The following is a 19,466-nucleotide window of genomic DNA, read 5'->3' as shown; positions in this document are numbered from 1 at the left end:
GAGTCCTGGGCAGCTCTTCATGTCCTGACTGGGAAGTCCTGGGCAGAGTGGCATTTCCATGGGTGAAGCTCCAAAGTCTATTCCTCCTTAAATACAAGGTAGAACAGAGAAAGCTCTGTTCTAACAACCTGCAGGACCTAGTGATCTGCTCAAGGACACTTATCCCCACAGCCTGGCCAGCTCCTGGAAGGAAGGGAGTGATAGCCTTGAGAGAAGTGAACAACTCAGAGTGCTCAAGAGTGAGCCAAACCACCCAGAAGGCCACCTGCTTTAGATGTTCCATCAAGGGTGTGCAAAGGTCATGGCTGGCACATGGAGAGGGAAGATCTTTCCTATGTTCCTTAGTCCTTTAGAAATGCTGAAGACTTTATCCAGAGAAAGTTGGTTTAAGAGCAGCTCAGGAATTGGTATGACCAGACCCATTTCAGGCTCAAGGGAGTAAAGGTAAAAATTTTTTTGGAAAGAGACCAGTGGGGCACCCTGTTTACACAGGGAACTCAGGAAGCTGTTTCACTGGGTTCAGTTGCTCAGACACTCAGAGGTTCCTGTAGCCATGGTCCCAGGAGGCTTAGCTACCGACTCCTGCTTGAGGTGATGGCAGATCTTGGCATCAACCTCATGGTGCTTGTAAGCACAAATGAAGGCCATGGGAGCAGCCCTCACAGAACAGCAATGCCTTTTACTTGGCTGTCAGGCATCAGAAGGGCTCACTTTCTGGGTAGAAAATGGCCTCTGGTTATAGGAGAGGTCTGGGTTTTATAGGTTACACTGAAAGGTGAGTTAATCATTGGAGACGTTGTCAGAATGTGTCAGTTTGGGTGTTCAGGAAAAAATTTGAAACGTGTTTTTACTGGAAAAGGATGGAGGGTCTCAGTGCTTATCTTTTTGCTCCAGGGGTCATTATATTGTAAAGAATCAATGTTTAACCAGGACTGCCATTTTAGGATTGATGTGTGTGTCCTTCTCAGATATTGTCTTGTCACTGGGAAAGGATTTATTGGGGAAGGATCAATGTTTTTGCCTTCTTCCTCCCTTCCTACTCCCGGGTCACATTGTCTTGGGTAATCATTTTCCTTATCCTTCAGTGCTGGTTCTTCAGGAAGGCACAATGCTGGAGTTACAGGGTCTTGGAGGCTTCCACTAAGATTTGAAAGGAAGGTCAGGGAGATCAGACAAATTGCAACAGGTTAGAAGTCCCTACAGGACTGCCCCGGAAAAGGTAGTGCCTGAGGATATAGCAAGAAAGCCAAAGCTGCACTGGAGACCCCTGGATTAAGAGATGCCATTAACATGGGGGTATCTTTGGAAGAAAGCTGTAGGAATTGAGCAGAAACAAGCCAAGAGAGAGGTCACGTGGCCTGCAACCAGCAAGGCCTCAGGGGCAAGGATCACCATGCTCTTTGCCCCAGATGCTAGAGGCGGAACTCCAGGACTTGTTTGCCCTGCTGGGTTTCAGTCTTTCTATGCTCTTATTTCTTTGTTACATAATAAAAATATCTAGTGTGTGCCCTTATATATTGGATATATGTGATTTGCTTTTGGTGTTTTACAGAGGCTCATGGTAGGAGTTTACCTTGAGGCTCAGGAGACTTTGGGTCTGGATGTTTGAGTAATGGTGGAACTCTTAAGATTATGAGAACCCTTGGAATTAGATTAAATGCATTTTGCCAGGGATGGGGTACCAGGGATTAAACTCTGGGGCACTCAACCACTGAGCCACATTCCCAGCTCTGTCTTTGTATTTTATTTAGAGACAGGCCTTGCCATTGCTGAGATGACTTTGAACTCACAGTATTCTTGCCTCAGCTTCTCAAGCCACTGGGATTACAGGCATGCACCACCATGTATTTTGAATTGTGAGATGGGCATGAGCTTTTGGGGGACAGGGGTAGAATGTTATGGTTCTTCTATGTGGCCTCATGTGTGCGATAATGCAAAAACATTCAGAGGTGAAATGATTGGGTTAAGAGAGTTTTTAATCTAGTCAGTGTAATAATCCACGGATATGGATTAACTGAGCCATAACTGTAGGCAGATAGGATCTGGTTGGAGGAGGTAGGTCACTGGGGACATGCCTTCAGGGTTTATATTTTGTCCCTGATGAGTAGAGTGCTCTCTCTCTCTCCTTCCTGGTTGCCCTGTCTTGAGCAGCTTTCCTCCTCCACAGTTCTGCCTCTCCTCAGACCCAGAGCAATGGAGGTGGCATCTAGGAACCGAGACCTCTGAGACCATGAGTGCCAAATAAAACTTTCCTCCTCTGAAATTGTTCATGTCAGGTCTTTTGGTCATAGCGGTGGAAAAGCTGACTAAAATAAAGGGATAACAAAAAGTAGATGAAATTTTGAGATCAGATGGAAGTCCACAAATAGAAGTAATTGTTGCTTCTGGATTACATAAATTTAGTGTGGAAAGTATTTAGGAAGGAGAGGGTTTGGCCACTAGGGTTCATTAGTCAAGGTTTTAACATATATTTAGGAAAGTGAAAGTCTATTCTTTGGCTTTGGCCTATAATTAGTTGTTCATTGATTAAGTTCCCTTATATTTCTGCCACCTTCAGTATACCAGCCTTTATGATTATGTTTGGTTCATCTCAGATTTTTTGTCTTATATCCAGAAGTGGAATTACTGGACCATTTATTTGTTCTTTTTTTTTTTTTTTTTTTAGGAAACTCCATAATATTTCTTATAAAGGCTATATCAGTTTTCATTCCCACCAACACTGTAAATTCTTCCCTTGAGTGCTATACTAAGTATCTTTTATGGTTATGACTTAGAGTTCCAAATCATTTCAATGAACATTTACTCAAATACTGCAACCAAATATTTTGCCCTAAGACCTAAAGTTATTTAAACCTATTTAGAGATAGTTGGACATGAAAGTCATGTAGATTTTACTTCCTTTATACTCTGAGTTTTACTTCCTTTATTGTTTGAGGGGATCTCAGCAGTATAGTATCTAATATTAATTTAGTTAATTATTTAACACTGAAATAGAAATGACAATGATAGATTATTTAACTTCTTAAGTTAGCTTCACTGGAAAACTTTCTTGTAGATATATGCTTTAGGTTCATTTGCCTTTAGTCCTAAGGAGGGGGTGGAAAAGGTCAATGTTTAGAATAAATTCTGAGCTAAATGAATGGACTTACAGAGTCTTATCCTAAATCATTTTAGAATGTTATTATGGTCACCTTTCCAAGAGGCATGATTGCACATTGTCAGTTATGGAAACATTTCTTCAGATTTCTATTCTGTTAGTGTCATTACAGGTGTTATTCCAGAGGTGTCATAAACTTTAAAATATCACTATTATTATGTGTTGTTTTGTTTTATAATGATGTTTTCACTTAAGATGTTTTCCTAAATAATTTGTTTCCCATGTAGTTTTCATAAGATAAATTATACTTAGATTTTAATATACTTATGGCATGTGAAAACATATTAATAAGTATTATAAATTTTCTATCTTAGGAAATAAAATCAAGATATTTTGGCCATTATACTACTTGAATTTATATAATTTAATTTGGCATTAAATGGTTAGGGTAAGTATATGTCTACTTTTACAGAAATGTTATTAATTTATAGTAAATTCAATATGATTACTTGTCTTCATAGGAAAATGTGCATATTTTTAGAAAAGTGAACATTCAAGGGATCTAAAAGCATAAACACTTCTTTTTGGTTTTACTTTAATTCACCCAACTGAAGAGCTGAAGAAAACATGTCATTTTTGTATTAGAATAATGAAAGATATGATTACATTTTGGGTATAGTTTGTGAGCCATAGTAAGAAGGAGATGTGGAAGAAAGGAAGTGTTTAGAAAATGAAAATGGGAAGGCCTGTGGAAGGGTGAGAAGAGCCAAAAACCTGTATTAGTCCATTTTCTGTTACTATAACAGAAGACATGAGAGAAAAAGAAGTTATTTCTCACAGTTCTGAAGGCTGAGAATGCCAACACCTGGTGAGGGCTTCTTGCTGCATCATGACATGGTGGAGGGTGCCACGTTGTGAGAGCTCTCTTTCCTAACAACCACTCCCATGGTAACAGTATTAAGCTAATTGGTGATGGTGGAACCTGCATGGGTTAATACCTTAAGGGACTTACCTTTGAATACTGTTGCAATGGCAATTAAGTGTCAGCAAGAGTTTTGAAGGGGACATCCAGACTACAGTGGACTCCTTCCCAGACCCCTTTATTTATGAATCTCGTGTCAGAGTGGAGAGAAAGGATTTTCATCATGTTCTTCCACAACTCAGTTGTGTGATATAGTACAGAATAAGACAGACTATAAGAGTTGCATAGGACTTTAGGAATAATTTACTAGACTTCATCTGAGCTGAGGTTTAGGGGGATTAGCAAAGGCCACATTTTCTCTTCAGGATTAAAATTCACTTCCTTTCAGCTGTCCTGATCTACTTTCTATAGAATATCACTGTCTCTTAAAATGATATGTCTGTGTCTTTTTTTTTTTTTCACTTACAGAATACATGGATTGGACATTCTGTAAGATTCCTTATAGTTTTAGAATTCTCTGCAGTTGTTCACGTTATGCCTCTAAATCTACAGTTTTTACAATACACAGAATTAAAATCACAGAGATCTGTAATGAAAAATTTTTAAAAAATGAGATGGGCTTCATAGTCAAGATACTTTATTTCTGACAGGCTTTAGTTTCTTTTCACAGATCCATTTGTTTTCTGAATTACAGATCTCAGAAAATACCTTCATCTTGAGATAGCAGTACAGCTGTTTTTTTTATTTTCACCAAAAATTTGTAATCTGAGGAGAAAAAGAAAAACCTCTCTTACTGTTTGGGATTTTCTCAAACATAATGATATAAAATTTTAAGATAAAGTTAATATAAATCTCTGGAACTTCATCTTCACTTGGAAAGAATCCTTCTAACAAGAAACTTCAGAATGAATACACACATATATAGAAGCTTTGGAAACGGGGAATTAAACCTCCCTATTTTATAATATATTCTGTGAAGTCTCTTTACTTCACTGAGCCTCATTTTTCTTAAATATATCAGTTATAACCACATGTTTGGGTGAGGCACTGAGAGGAAACATAAATGTATGACAGTGCTTAACCAAAGTCTGTTTTGGTAACTGAGACCTGATGAAGAAAGACTATGTAAGGTCTATAGAAGTGGATGCAGGGGAATGGAGATGCAGTTCATGTGTGTCCTTTCATCCTCAGGCAGAGGTTGGTGGGTATGTGCTTCAACCTACTTTAGTTCCAACAACAATGGATATTGTGGTTTATTGTAGGTGGGGATGAGAATAAAATTTGAACAATGGGAAGGGCTAATATGGGGTTGGCTGCAGGGAGAGGTGAATCTAAGGCTCCCTTATGTTTGTCTCAAACAGAAGGTGGTAGAGGCAGTGGTCAGGGCTCCATCATGGCTTTTGTTTTTCTCCTTTGTTCCTCTTCTTCATGTTCCCATTGAGCCTGAGCAGCTTATCTGATTTATTCCAGTGCCAGCCTTCTGGTCAAACCGTGAACTTTCCTTAACTAGACTGTTGGAAACCCCCTAGATTTTATGTCTCACATCCGTAGAAGTATTTCTTCAATTTGGGGGGTAATTTCTTTAAGGCCAATCTGGCCAAGTCAGTGACTATTTCAAAAGGCCTTCAGTGGCTTGCTGGTCCTTCCCTAACCAGATGTCTGATGAATTCTCTAACATTATCCTCTTTAATTCCCAAATAATTCTATAGAAATATATTATCCTCTACTTTCTTTCCCTTTATTTGAAAACAAGGTTCTAGAAAGTTGAAAGCAATGCAGAATTTAACTGGATCCTCTTCTACTGTACCACAACAGCTTCCAAGGTGGACCTGATGACTACATCTCAAAGCATCCAATTTTACCCTCAGGCTAAAGTAGGAGGCTCACATGAATTTAATCCATCCACTGAATATATTTCTTCACAGACACTTACATGTTTTCAAATTTTATTTTTATTATGACTACAATGAAATAAGCCGTTTACATCATAGCCCAGTTAACTAAAGGGACTTTAATCACTAAACTACATTCCCAGACCTTTTAATTTATTTTGAGACAGGGTCTTGTATGTTGCTGAGGCTGGCCTTGAATTTCTCAGCTTTCCAAGTAACATGGATTACAGGTGTGTGCCAGCACACCAAACTCAAACTTAATTTCAATGTAAATAAAGTATAGAAGAAATACCCAGAAAAAAATGATGAAAAATCAAGATAGAATTAATTAAACAGATATATATTTTCTTTTTCAAAAGGGTTAAATTATTTTTGAATAATCTTCATTTAAAAATCTTATATTTAAAAATATTTTAGAAGATGGGCTCTAAAATGTCAAAATTTGCCAATTAAGCCAACATTCTTTTTAATGTTTAATATTGTCCATACTTAATACATTAGCACTGTATTGTACATAACCCTGAATGTTCCATTGTTTTACATTTCAACCTCTTTGTTTTTTGAATGATTAAAAAATACATTTTAAGTCTCAATTTATGCAAATTTAATTAAATTGTTCAAGATCCACTAAACTAACACTCCATATCATCTCTTGATAAAAACTCATTGAATGTGAAACTTGTTTGGATCCCTATGTGCTTTTGCTTGTGCAAGAAAAGAATACTCTGCTCTTTGCTATACAACTATCCATGAATTCTGTTAAAAATGTGTAATTTAATATTGAGGGTTCTCTTGATAATATTATTCAAGAAAAAATGAGATACTTAAGAGAAAATAACAAGTGGCTTCTCTGTGGTTTATGCATATATTCTCACATTCCTCAAAATAACTGTCTTTTTCATAACACTGGCTAAATATACTATAATGTTTGCCTCAATGCAGGTAGTCCCTGTCCTGCATCCAAGTTCCACACTATTATATTTATTATTTTTTCCTTTATATTATAATCTTTTATCTTTTCTATGCTGATTGTGACCTACTGAATTGGTTCATGATCCACTATGATGCTTTTTCATCACAATTTTAAAAATACTACTTTGGAAATTCTATGTGCCAATAGTTTCATGGAGACATTTTAAAAAGGAATTTTTGTATCCCTTCCAAAGAGTTAGTCCTTCTCCTTTAACACTCCATTGAAGATGCAAACATATATTCTTATAAAGGGCTGGTGTCTTTTCATACATAGTATTTTCCAATTAACTTTGGAGTTATTCATCTTCCCAGCCTATTTTGAACCTATGGAGAATGTCTGAGCCAAATTAACACTATAAAATTCAATCTTCAATATTCATTAATGTTACTATTTTGCAATGTGAACCTGATGTGAACTACATATTCAAATGAGCTCACCTGTCATGATTTAATAAAGAACCATTTATTCACTTCCACTTCTTCTCTGATAATGTAAATTTTAGTCCAATCCAATACAGATTTCCTTAATTCTTAATCAGGTTCTGTATGAATCTCTATAATTGAAACAAAATACATGACTTAATATTGAACCTGTTTATCTAACCATGATTTGTATTCTTCTCATTCCCTAAAATATAGTTCAAGGATCACCTTCTCTCTGAAGTCTTTCCTAATTCCCCAACTCCCCAATTAGTTATTTCTTTCTTCTTTGTGATATTTCTCTCTACATATATTTCTATTTCTTTTGAATTTATTATATTATATTAAATTGTTATATGACTGTTCCGTCTCCCAAATTATGAGCTTCTTGAAGTCAAAGTTTCTACTTCCATTGCACAGAAACTTTGGCTGAAGTCCAGCTGTCTTGATGCAGTCTTTTAAAAGTGTTAAGTTATATAAAGAATTTTATTTAACAATTTACCAATTCTTCCTGATCTTGGATGAGCAGCAAACTGGATTCTCTTTGGGAGCAGTCAGCTAGACTGTCATTCTGAGTTTTGAAAGAACTAGAAATAGTCTAGCATTTATCGTGGAGCTGAAGCCAATGTTTAGGGCACTGTAATTGATGTGGTGTCTCTATAGTAAAAATAAAGAAGGAATAAATAAGTGTTGTATTTCTAATCTGTCCCTGCTGCACCCCAAACAACCACATATACGCATTGTTATAAATAGAAGTCTTTGATTGTGACTATTACCATCTAAGGGTGCTGGGTTTGTTGTTTCTATTCAGCAAAGAATTGAAGAACAGGACACAGAGGTAGCAAGCAAGAAGTAAGTTTATTACAAAAGCCACAGAGATACACAGATAGACTTCTCCAAAGAGAAGGGGTCCCAGAGCAAGGAATCTAGTGGGGGAGATTTTGCCTGTTCTTTTTATGGTTTCTGGAATGACTTCCTTTCCTTATCTTGTGGGGGAGATTTTGCCTGTTCTTTTTATGGTTTCTGGAATGACTTCCTTTCCTTATCTCTTCTCCCATCTACCCACACTCCTCTCTGTTATCAATTGGTGCTCCCTCTTTCCATGTGTCTGTTTTAGTTTTACTCTTGATTATTAGCTTATTCTTAGGAAATTAAAGGCACAAAATTACCTGTTGTATAATTCCTCTTCTCTTGAATATCCACACTGCTCTTTTCCATGGGTGTTTTTGTGTTAAGGATATCACTAAATAAAGGGAAAATACATTAAGAGGGTTAGATACCCAAATGTGTGGTGGAATGGATACGTCATCACTTTAAGGAAACTAGGTTATTTCAACAAACTAATGTGAACAGATGAAACCAATTGTATTGTGGTAACCAAGGGTTCTAGTTTGGAGACATTCTATATAAACAAACAAGAGAAAAACACAGAACAAGTAAACTCCTGCAGATATCAGGTTCCATATTATCTACTAGATAAGTCTGCTTAAGGGAATTACTTAAAACTGTTAAATTGCTTATACTGTCCCTTGAACTCTCTCATCTTCAGAATGAGTGTAATTATGCTGTTTCCAAGGGAGGGCTTATCTACTGCCATTTGGAATTAAGTAGGTACTTAATAAAAGGTACATAATTAGAATCTTTAATTTTCTGTTATCACAATCTTTGGGTCACAACTGATATTGGAGCACATGTATGAGGGTAATATACATAATGATGCTCAGAATAATCAGAAAGAGAAATAGGAAATAAATGTCAAGTTTCCAATGTGGACGTGGGCTAAATGGGCAAAGTGTTGTCTTGTAAATTTTCATTTTGTTCATCTTTCCATAAATTTACAATAGCCAAATAATGATAAGATACACCTATATTTATGATGGAGATAGAGTAGATATTCTGAAGCAAATACGTTGCTTCACTTACCTAGAACTTACTCAACCCAATCACACTCAGAAGAAGAATTATCCCAGCACAGCCAAGTTTCCAAGCCAGTTAGTGCCAAGGGACCCTGAGAGACATCTGGGAATTAAAAAAAATAAAGAAGCAAACAAAAAAACTTGGTAAATTAGGTTGAGGATGTCTGGCACAAAAATCAAAGGTGGTGCTTTGTATAATCCAACATATAAACCATGAGATACAGTTTGAGGATTTGGGGCAGGAAAGAAGCTTTATCAACCATCTTCAAAGTAGCATTACACAGGCTAGATTCTTAGATTCAACTGAGAGTTTGTTCATTGATAAAACAGGTATACTTGCACATATTTTCTATATAAAGGATTAGTATGAGAATCAAATGCGATCTATGTGAGGACACTTTGAAAATTCCCAATTGCTATACAAAAATAAATTGCATATGCTATTGTAGACAATAAGTCAAAGAATTCTAAGGAGAACATTCATTTATTAAAAATGTGTTTTTTAAATATACATTTATCTTTTAGCTGTAGTTGAACACAATATCTGTAGTTTTTATGTGGTGTGGAGGATTGAACCCAGGGTCTTGCTTGTGCTAGGTGAGCACTCTACTGCTGAGCCACAACCCCAGCACTCAAAATGTATTTTTGAGGCTCCATTTAGTGCCAAGTACTATGTTAGGTGCTGGTGATATGCCGAAGTCCAGCTGCAGCAAAATAACCAGGGGGTGACGAGAAACTTGTGAAGGTTGATACAGCATGAGTGGGAGCCATTTATTGTAGGACAAGAAGGATATATATACATTCCACACAGCTTATCTTAATTAACATAAATTAGATACAGCAGTCAACCAATAAGGAATCTCCACACTTAATGGCTCGCTGGGGTTACTTCACAAACCACGCCCCCTTGCAAAATGCCAGACGCCATCTTGACTTGTTTACACACCCTAACAGTGATATACAATAATTCCATTCTGCTTTACTGTTCTAAAATAGTCATCTCCAAATTGTGTAAAATGTATGGCATTCAAGGAAGAATGTTTTGTTTAGTGATGACATTGTTTTCAGTATTTCAACTCCAGTAGTTCTCCCTTACTGAGGGGATGTTTTAAGCCCCTTCAAAGATGTCTGAAACTATGAACAGCAACAAGTTCTCTATTCACTGTCTTTTATACACACACACACACACACACACACACACACACACTTTTCCATGTTAACCAAGCCCTCACCACACATTATGGCTGTAACTTTTGCTGTTTAAAATGAGAAAGTAAAACCAGCTGAATTTCTTTTTCCTTCTTCACAATTTCATGGGTAGAAGATTTGATATTACACATGTCAGCAACCTCAAAACACATGATATTTGTTCTTGCCTTAACTAGAGGACTTTCACAATACCATTTATAGGAAACTCTTTATGGCTTGTCTTTGGTACAACTGTATTGTCCACACCACTACTTTTGCATCTGGGGGCCACAATTCAGATAAGGGTAATTTGAACACCAAATTCAAATTGGTGACTAACAGGCGGGTCATAAAGGTGTGATTCATTTCCGGAGGAAAGATGGTATAAGATTTCATCCTGCTACTGAGAATAGCATGCAGTTGAAAACATGAATTGTTTATGTCTGGAATTTTCTATTTGAACATTTTCAGACCAATGTCCACCACAGGAAACTGAAACTGCAAAAAGCAAATCTACAGATAAGGAGAGACTGCAGTTGTTAAATGTAACATGTACTTATTCCTAAAACATTGCATGGTCTAAACAAAATATCAGACAACTTTGTTTTTCTAAGTAATCATGTCAATAAGTATATAATATCTTGTTAGTTAGACATTGAAATTATGTTAATTAATTTATGAAATATGATTATAAATTAATCTAATGTCAATTTATTTTGCTTCAAGACAATGTTAAAACAGGGATTTCATAGGGAAAAACAATGAAGAGGAACTTATTCAAAAATAAAAATATAGGGGCTGGGGATGTGGCTCAAGCGGTAGCGCGCTCGCCTAGCATGCGTGCGGCCCGGGTTCGATCCCCAGCAGCACCACATACCAACAATGATGTTGTGTCCGCCGAGAATTAAGAAAAAATAAATAAATGTTAAAATTCTCTCTCTCTCTCTCTGTGCCCCCCTCTCTCTCACTCTCTCTTTAAAAAAAAAAAATAAAAAAAAAAAAAAAATAAAAATATAGAGAAACACTGGGATACAGCTCCCCAAGGTAAATCAAGTTAGCAGGAAATAATTCTGATAGTTTATCTCTTAGCTATTCTGCTCAAACTCATGCTTAAATACCTCCTTTATGTGATTTAATTGTAAGATCTCCTCATTTTGATTTATAATGTATTTCATACATTCCTTTATATATTGTTTTTAAAAATTATTATTGAGGCCAAGACCATTAGAAGTAAAGGTTTTCTAAATTATCTGTAGCTGTCAACATATATATTTTCTATTTTTCTAATATTTCTTAGTGTAGATGATTACCTCTTTTGATTTAAATGTTAAAAAAAAATTCAATATCCAATATGTATAATATCTTTTTTTCTCATTACATTACATATTCCAAAAAGACCTATATGGCAAGTTCTACTTTTTTTTTCAATACTGCCACTGGGGGAAATTGAGTTGTATAACTCAGATTGCACACAAACACTAATGGTCTCTCCCACTAAAATTATGACATTCATACATATGAGTTAGCTTTTTTAAACTGTTCTCAAAGAAACATAATTTAGAACAATCAACCCCCTTATCCTTGGGTTTCATATCTGCACATTAAAATAACTGCAGATCAAAAATATTCACAGGCAAAACATACTGTACCCGTCCTGAAAATATATATGTATTTTTTTCTTGTCATTATTCCCTGAACAATGCACCTTAGCAACTATTTAAATAGTGTTTAAATTCTCTTAGTTACTGTAAAGTAATCTGGATATTACTTAAGTATGTAAGCATATGCACATAAGGTGTATGCAAATAATACAATATTTTAAATGTAATTTGAGCAGCCACAGATTTTGGTATATACAGGGATTCTCAAACCAGTCCTCTGTGGATGCTGAGAAATGGCTGTAGAGTAAAATATGAGAAAGGAATGCTATGGAAGGAAACATTACATTAGACTCAAAAAAGTGGAATGTAAGTTATCATCTGGCACTATTTGGCACCTGTTGAATAAGTGGAGGTGGGGATTGGAGACTCCAAGGCCCCAGGGGCAGTATTGGTCTAGAATTTCTACTACTAATAAAAGCTATTGTGATCCAGAATGACCCAACCCAGTGAATAAGCCTAAAATAGCACTAGGATGGATTTCCTTCTAGTTTTCTATATGTACATTATTTTACGATTCTGTCTTTTTTCTTCCTTACTCATCTCTCCTTGGAACTTCAAGTTTGTTTGCAAAAGAAGAAAATTTCATACAGTCATTACATTAATGCTTATCACCTTAGTCTAGCATTGATTAAGAACAGAGTTATTAGGGTTTTTTCCCCAAATCTAGCAGACCTGAGATTTGAGACAATCTTCATACACCACAACTTTTCTCACTTGTAAAATGTGAATAATATCTACTTCATAAGATTTTGTAGAAATTTATATAAAATAATTCTAAAATTCTAAGTCTACAGTCAGAGACATGGTAACTATTCAATCAACAGTAGTTTTTGTTTTGTCTGAAAAAATTTTAAGGCAATTTAAGTGAATTTTAAAATGTGTTATTCATTCATGCTAAAATTTAAGGAATCAAGTGGAGTGTCTTGTGCCTACTCGGGTGTAAGAGATTCTGCTGAGATTATGGAGTTACAGCTGAGCACTGGAAGAGGCCAGGTGAACTTTAGTTACCTGAAGGTACCTGCTTAGGACTAATTAGTATTTGGTATAAGCAGTATATTATATCATATCCATTGTTCTAAACTTTTAAATAGATTTCCATCAAGCAGACATGAGTATACAAAATGGTTTGAAAATCCCTCTTCAATCTGGGTCAGCATTACCTGATTTTCTCCCCATCTGCTCATACATGCTGCCTGCATATTCCTCCTACTTGATGAACAGGTATGTTCTCATCTCAAGGTTTCTGCATTTGCGCATCCAACTTCTTGGAAGGCTTTTGTCCCAGAGCATGGTTCTGTCCCTCACTTTCCTCAGGTCTTGCCTTCCATATCATCTTCTAGTGCAGGTTGTTAATAATTTTTGTGTTTTCTGTGACACCATCTCAAACACCTAAATATTAATTTGCTCTTGAAACTTTTTTTCTCACTAGCACTTAATACCATCAAGTCTTCTACACAGATTTTGGCTTTTGATAATTGTTTGCATACTTCCAGGGTAATAGAAATGGTATGCAGCAAAAAAAAATTCTCTATCTTGTTTTCTTCCCTGTCCTTAGTGTTTAGAGCATTCTTGGCATGTGCAGATGCTTCTTTTTGAATGAATAAATAACCTCTAGAGGCAGTTTCCATAACTTTTACCTTTTTTTTTTTTCCTGATACATAAAGCCTTTTTGGCCATTTGGCCACAAGTGAAACAGGTCATTGCTCACCTCTCCCTTGCTGGTTTCCTTGACTGCCTTGATCCACCTCATCACTGTGTTACACATTTACCACAACACGAACAGTTTAGACAAAGAGTCCATAATAGAACAATCTTCACACTATCACTTCGGTATTCTATAGTCACACCGTTTGCTCTGGTTTATTCTACTATTTTTTTTCAGATTTATATTCAGGGTGATATTTTGTATGATAACAATTGTAATTAGAGTAGACAAATTTTCTAAGATTACAGAAGGTAATGTTTGGACAAAGCCTCAAAACATTTCTCTATGTTCAGTTCATTTTCTGATTTCCCTTTAAACAAGCCCACTAATCCACTTTTCCCATGCCTGAGCAGAGAAAAACAGAGACTTGTTTTGTCCCATCAGAATAATGACTGGCTCACTCAAATTCTCCCTGTAGTTATCAAAATCTTCTAATTTCTTCTTATTCCATGTATAGATTATAGTGCAACTTGTTGGATGACTGTAATACTTTCTTCTTCATGACTTTGATAATTTAATAGTTTCAAACTTATAACAAGAATTACTAAAAGTTCTGATTCATATGACTGTCACAATATGGAATGAATATCAACTTGGAAATCAATTGTAATGTTATTAATGTCCAAGTTGTATAAAATGTGTATAAAATTGCTATGATGTAGTATTATCTTGTGTATACTGCAGAAGGTAATACTACATCATGGCAATTTTACACACATTTTCTGCTTCAATCTCTAGCCTCCTCATGTGTCCCCAGGTCAGGCCACCATATATTATGTCTCCTCAGCCTTTCTATTTCTTTCACTAAGATTACTAAATCCCCTGACATAAAGAAGTGTGCCAATGTCAACAAAATTTAAACAAGCTTGTTACTAATATGCTCCAGTATCTTGTGACCATTTAAGTTGTTATACTTTTCAAGTTAGAAACTATTGGGTTGTAATTATAATTCAAGTCTTTGATCTTGAATATGACTATCTCCCTTCTCTTTGGAAGGAAGAGGGTGTTAATTACTAAATCTGAACTTTGTATACTGACAGAAAGCTGTAGATGCAACTGCACTGCAATTCAATTATAGGATTATTATTTTATAGAGAGATTTAGAGTAATCTAAGTTGTTATTACAGCATGCTTGCAATATCTCTCTTAAAATTTTTCTTTGTTCTTATATGTAAAATATTATGTTTTAGGGTAATTCATCTCAGACTCAGTAAACCACATGATCATATTTCATGCTGAATACCTTGATAAAAGAAAAATTTACACAAATTTTGTCCAAAATCATTATCTTCAAGCAAACTATACTACACCTAACAGTAACATAGAACGACTTATATTTTATAACAACAATTTTATTTCCAGAAATAACTTAAAACCATGAACTTAAAAGGAAAATCTAACTCTGATTATATAAAAGCCAAAAGGCGACATAAAACCACTTACCTTAGGGAAGAGACAGAGATAAAGAACTTTCAGGGCCTTGGCCCCTGGATAAGCTTTAATCAGCATATACCACCAGTCTGTCCATTGCAGACTGGGGAATATGGAACAAATTTGTGTATAAGGGCAAGTTTGAAGTTCTATGAGGCAAGTTCAGGAAAAGGAAATGCCCTATCTGAATGCTTTGCTGTCTCTATTATGTCCCCACCCCCCACAATTCTCTTTGAGGGTTTTCTCCATAAAGTATTGAACTAATCCATTTACTGGTGTCCACTTTACTTACACATGTGTTATCTATCTTTTTAATTAATTGGTCTGTTCTATAACAAAATTCTGGCAAGGCTTATTTGTTCTTCTTCCACTCTTTTGGGGGCCAAGCCCAGGGTGAAGCAAATGAGGCACTTATATAAGGTTCAAACATAAGGATATTCCCCAAATACTAAGCAATTAAGATAAATAATGCCTAATACAAAGATCATTAATTCATACCAAAAAAGTCCCTAATACTATTTGAATTGAACTGACGATGGTATTTCTAAAATATTTGTGCCACAAAGAAAATTGTGACTTACAAAAAAGTGAGGTTACAAATTTGTGAAAGAATTATTAATAATACAACAGAAAAAGAATGAAAAGAAGATCAACAGAATACTCTTAACTTAGTTCTAAAGGCACACATGGATATAATAAATCTCCACATGAGGATAAGTATTTGAAATCTCTCAGAATTAGAGAAAGTGGAGGACTTGAGTCTGTGGCATTTTTCAACTATATCAAGGATTTCCAGGTCTAGAGCCTTAGAGCAGGAACTTAAATGCCAGCAAATCTGACTTTCTTACATTAAAAATGAAAAAGAAGAGGAAACTCAAGTATTTCCCCAAAGTCATTTACTGTGATCAGAACAGAATTATATTAGGTCCGAAAAATTACCTGACATTGAAAGCAATCTTCAGGCCTTGAACCCCTTTATAGGAAGGATCAATTCACAGCTGAAAATGTTTATTTTGTCAGTCGTGGGGTACACAGTTGTTCCCTAAAAATTATTATGGATCATTATGAAATGTGTGTCTCACAATCCACTTTTTAATGATTCAATTGAAATGCTTTTCAACTATCTTATTACTCGATAATGAGCAGTCATTTTACTTATGATAGCACAATGGTTCTGCTATATACCTTATCCGAATTTTTAAGATTTTTAGGAGTTATGGCACAATGTACTGGGTAAGGTTTGAATATGAGGTGTCCCCTAAGAGCTCACTGTGAGACAATGAAGAATTTTCACTGGATAACTGACCAGTTTATAAATCTATAACCTAATCAGTATATAAATCCACTTGAATGGAATAAATGGGTGACAGTGGGCAGACAGGGTATGACTGGAGGAAGAAGGTCACAAGGAGTGCTCCTTTTGTCCCTGATGAGTAGATCGATCTCTCTCTCTCTCTCTCTCTCTCTCTCTCTCTCTCTCTCTCTCTCTTCCCCACACCCTTTTTGGCTGTCATGAACTAAGTAGCTTTTCTCTGCCACATTCTTCTGCTTCACTTTGGACTAGAACTATGAAGGGAGCCAATCATGGACTGAACCACTGAGACCACGAACCAACATGAATTTTTGTTTCTCTAAATTTTTCTATTTAGGTCTGTTTGCCACAGTGACACAAAGCTGACTAAAATGTGATCAAATATATAGAATATTTTTATGTATTTATAGGACAACTGTCAAGCTTCAGGATATATAAGAATTACCTGCCAGGGGCCCGGGCTGTGGCTTAGTGATAGAAGGCCCACCGACCATGCATGAGGCACTGGGTTTGATACCCGACACCACATTAAAAACAAAAACAAATAAACTAAATGTGTTATGTCCATCTACAACTGAAAATGTAGTTTAAAAAAAGAAATCACCTTTCAACTTCCAAGTAATCATATTTGTTTTAAAACAAACACAAATAAGCTCAGTACACTGTTATACTGAGGTGGAGAATGCTAAAAATCACTCTAAGTATTTCAGCTTGTTTATGGGCCACTTAAAGAAGCAATTAAGTGTCAAGAGAAAAATCAAGGATATATTAGAAAAATCAATAGAGTGACTGGAAATCTGGGGGTCTAGTTGGGAGACTAAAATAATGCATGTGGGGCACTGAAGTTCAACTTAAGGTTCTGAAGCATGACTGTGTTTTGTAGGCATTTACAAAGGACATATTAAGAATAACTGATGTAAAGTAAAATGTTCTTCAACAGAAGATTCAGACAGATGTTTTCAAATGCCTCTAAGCTCCAAAAATGTAAGCTAATTAGGAATATTAACCAATTCACTCATGCATATGTAGCATCAAACATATTATAGATCACACCTAAAAATAAACCCCTCCTGAGAATTCATACCTGGAGAATTTATCTAGCCTGTGTTAAATTCATTTGAGCTCCTAATTGCATAAATGATGATTTTATTGTAAAATATATCAGAATTTAAGAATATTCTGATCTTATCACTATAAAATATAAGGAGGGATTATACACACATAATGTGATCAAAGCTAAAGAATTCAAATGGTAACTATCACAAGTAATCCTTGGCTTTCTAATGCAATGAAATAAAGTAAAGACAAGAATCTCAAGGAATAATAAAGACCAGTTTCTGCCCAGGTAACCTATTTTGATACTGAACCTGGCCAAGTTAACTGCAGGAGTTGGCATATATAGAAATGTGGAGCTTAAATATAAACAATATCATTCTTGATGTGAAAAAAGTTTAAAAGAGGCCAGTAGTTGGCCACAAAAATAAGAGGAGTAAAGAAATAATTTTGAGCAAGAATGTAAAAATACAAAGCCAGCAAATGATAATTATGAGTCAAGAGAATGAACTTCAAGCTGTAAAACACACAAGAAAGGAAGGACATCAGAAGATGGCACAATAAGAAGTTAGAAGACCTTCTTCCCCCAGAGACATTGCATTGGCACTATATAGATAAGAAGGCCTCTGTGAGAAGTCTAAAGACTGGTTGAGAAGTTACAACACCAGCCTATCATAAAAATAAAGAAGAGATTACAAAGAAAATAGCAGAGAAACTTGTGACAATTGGCATCTCATTTATGCATCTCTCCTATGCACCAACTGCAGAGAAACTAGGAGGAGCACCCTCATAAGGAGGCTCCTTCCTCTCATTGAAAAGAAAAATAGGCCTCAAATCCATAATGCTGGCTTGTGTTCCCCCCCACACACACACACAAACCTTCATGCTCTAGACAGTGTGATGCTGTACATCATAAGGTCTTCACCAGAGACTAAACTGATGGGAGCACCTGAACTTGAACTTTCAGCCTCCTAAACTGTGGGATAAGAAAACTTCTTTTCTTTATATTGTCCTCAGCCTCAGTTTTTTCACCATAGAAACCAAAAAATGAACCAATACTGATGATATATCCAAAGTGCTGAAAAACAAATTAATATCAAACAAGAATACTGTATTCAGCAAACTACTTCTCAATATAAAGAAGAAATTAAGGCTTTTTCAAATACACAAAATCAAAGAGAGTTCATTATTACTAGACCTGCTTCAAAAGTAATGATAAAGTTTTCTTTGGAGTCAAAACAATAATAAGCAGCAAAACAAAGCCATTAAAATATAAATATGAGCAAATATCATAACCCATACAATTATCATCATGGTATAGAAGTTTTAAATGAGAAAACTATACAAGAAGTATATATATTTTTTTGGTTGTTCAAAACATTACAACGCTCTTGACATATTATATTTCATACATTTGATTCAAGTGGGTTATGAACTCCCATTTTTACCCCAAATACAGATTGCAGAATCACATCGGTTACACATCCACGTTTTTACATAACGCCATATTAGTGACTGTTGTAGAAATATAATTTTATGCTGTATAACATAAAAGAATTTGCAATTTCAATAACATGAAGTATTGGAGTGGTGGATCTGCAAAGTTGTACTGTGTTTGTATGTGATTAAATTGTTACCAGTTTAAAACAGAATATTATATCTTTAGGATGATTTAAATAATTGCTACCATAATCACAAATTATCTGTAGAATAAACAACAGGAAATAAAAAGAGAATTCAAGATTATAACTACAAAAAAATCAATAAAACATATCAGTAAAAGAATAAATGATAGACAAGGCAGTTAAGGAGGGATCCTTGGAGGGGGTTGGCCTGGGGTGCACTCCACATCTCGGGGACGCTATTGCACGTGGATCCGCAGTTTGGGGAAGGCTTT

At 35.6% G+C, this 19,466-nt stretch overlaps 1 protein-coding gene and 1 pseudogene across 2 annotated transcripts in view; one reads left to right on the top strand and one right to left on the bottom strand.

The window, feature by feature from the left end:
• The first annotated feature begins 299 nt into the window (after positions 1-299).
• LOC120888567 (C-type lectin domain family 2 member D11-like) overlaps positions 300-19,466 on the top strand; it is a 42,283-nt gene continuing 23,116 nt past the window's right edge. For both annotated transcript variants that reach the window (XM_078015263.1, XM_078015264.1), the window contains exon 1: positions 300-444. The gene's annotated coding sequence lies outside the window, so the exon portion shown is untranslated. The remainder of the gene's footprint in view (positions 445-19,466) is intronic.
• On the bottom strand, positions 3,239-10,147 carry LOC120888356 (killer cell lectin-like receptor subfamily B member 1B allele A; annotated as a pseudogene).

This window comes from Ictidomys tridecemlineatus, chromosome 6, assembly GCF_052094955.1.
Source record: "Ictidomys tridecemlineatus isolate mIctTri1 chromosome 6, mIctTri1.hap1, whole genome shotgun sequence".
NCBI lineage: Eukaryota > Metazoa > Chordata > Mammalia > Rodentia > Sciuridae > Ictidomys > Ictidomys tridecemlineatus.
Note: the sequence above shows the minus strand (reverse complement) of the source record. Positions and strands in the feature narration are given on the sequence as shown.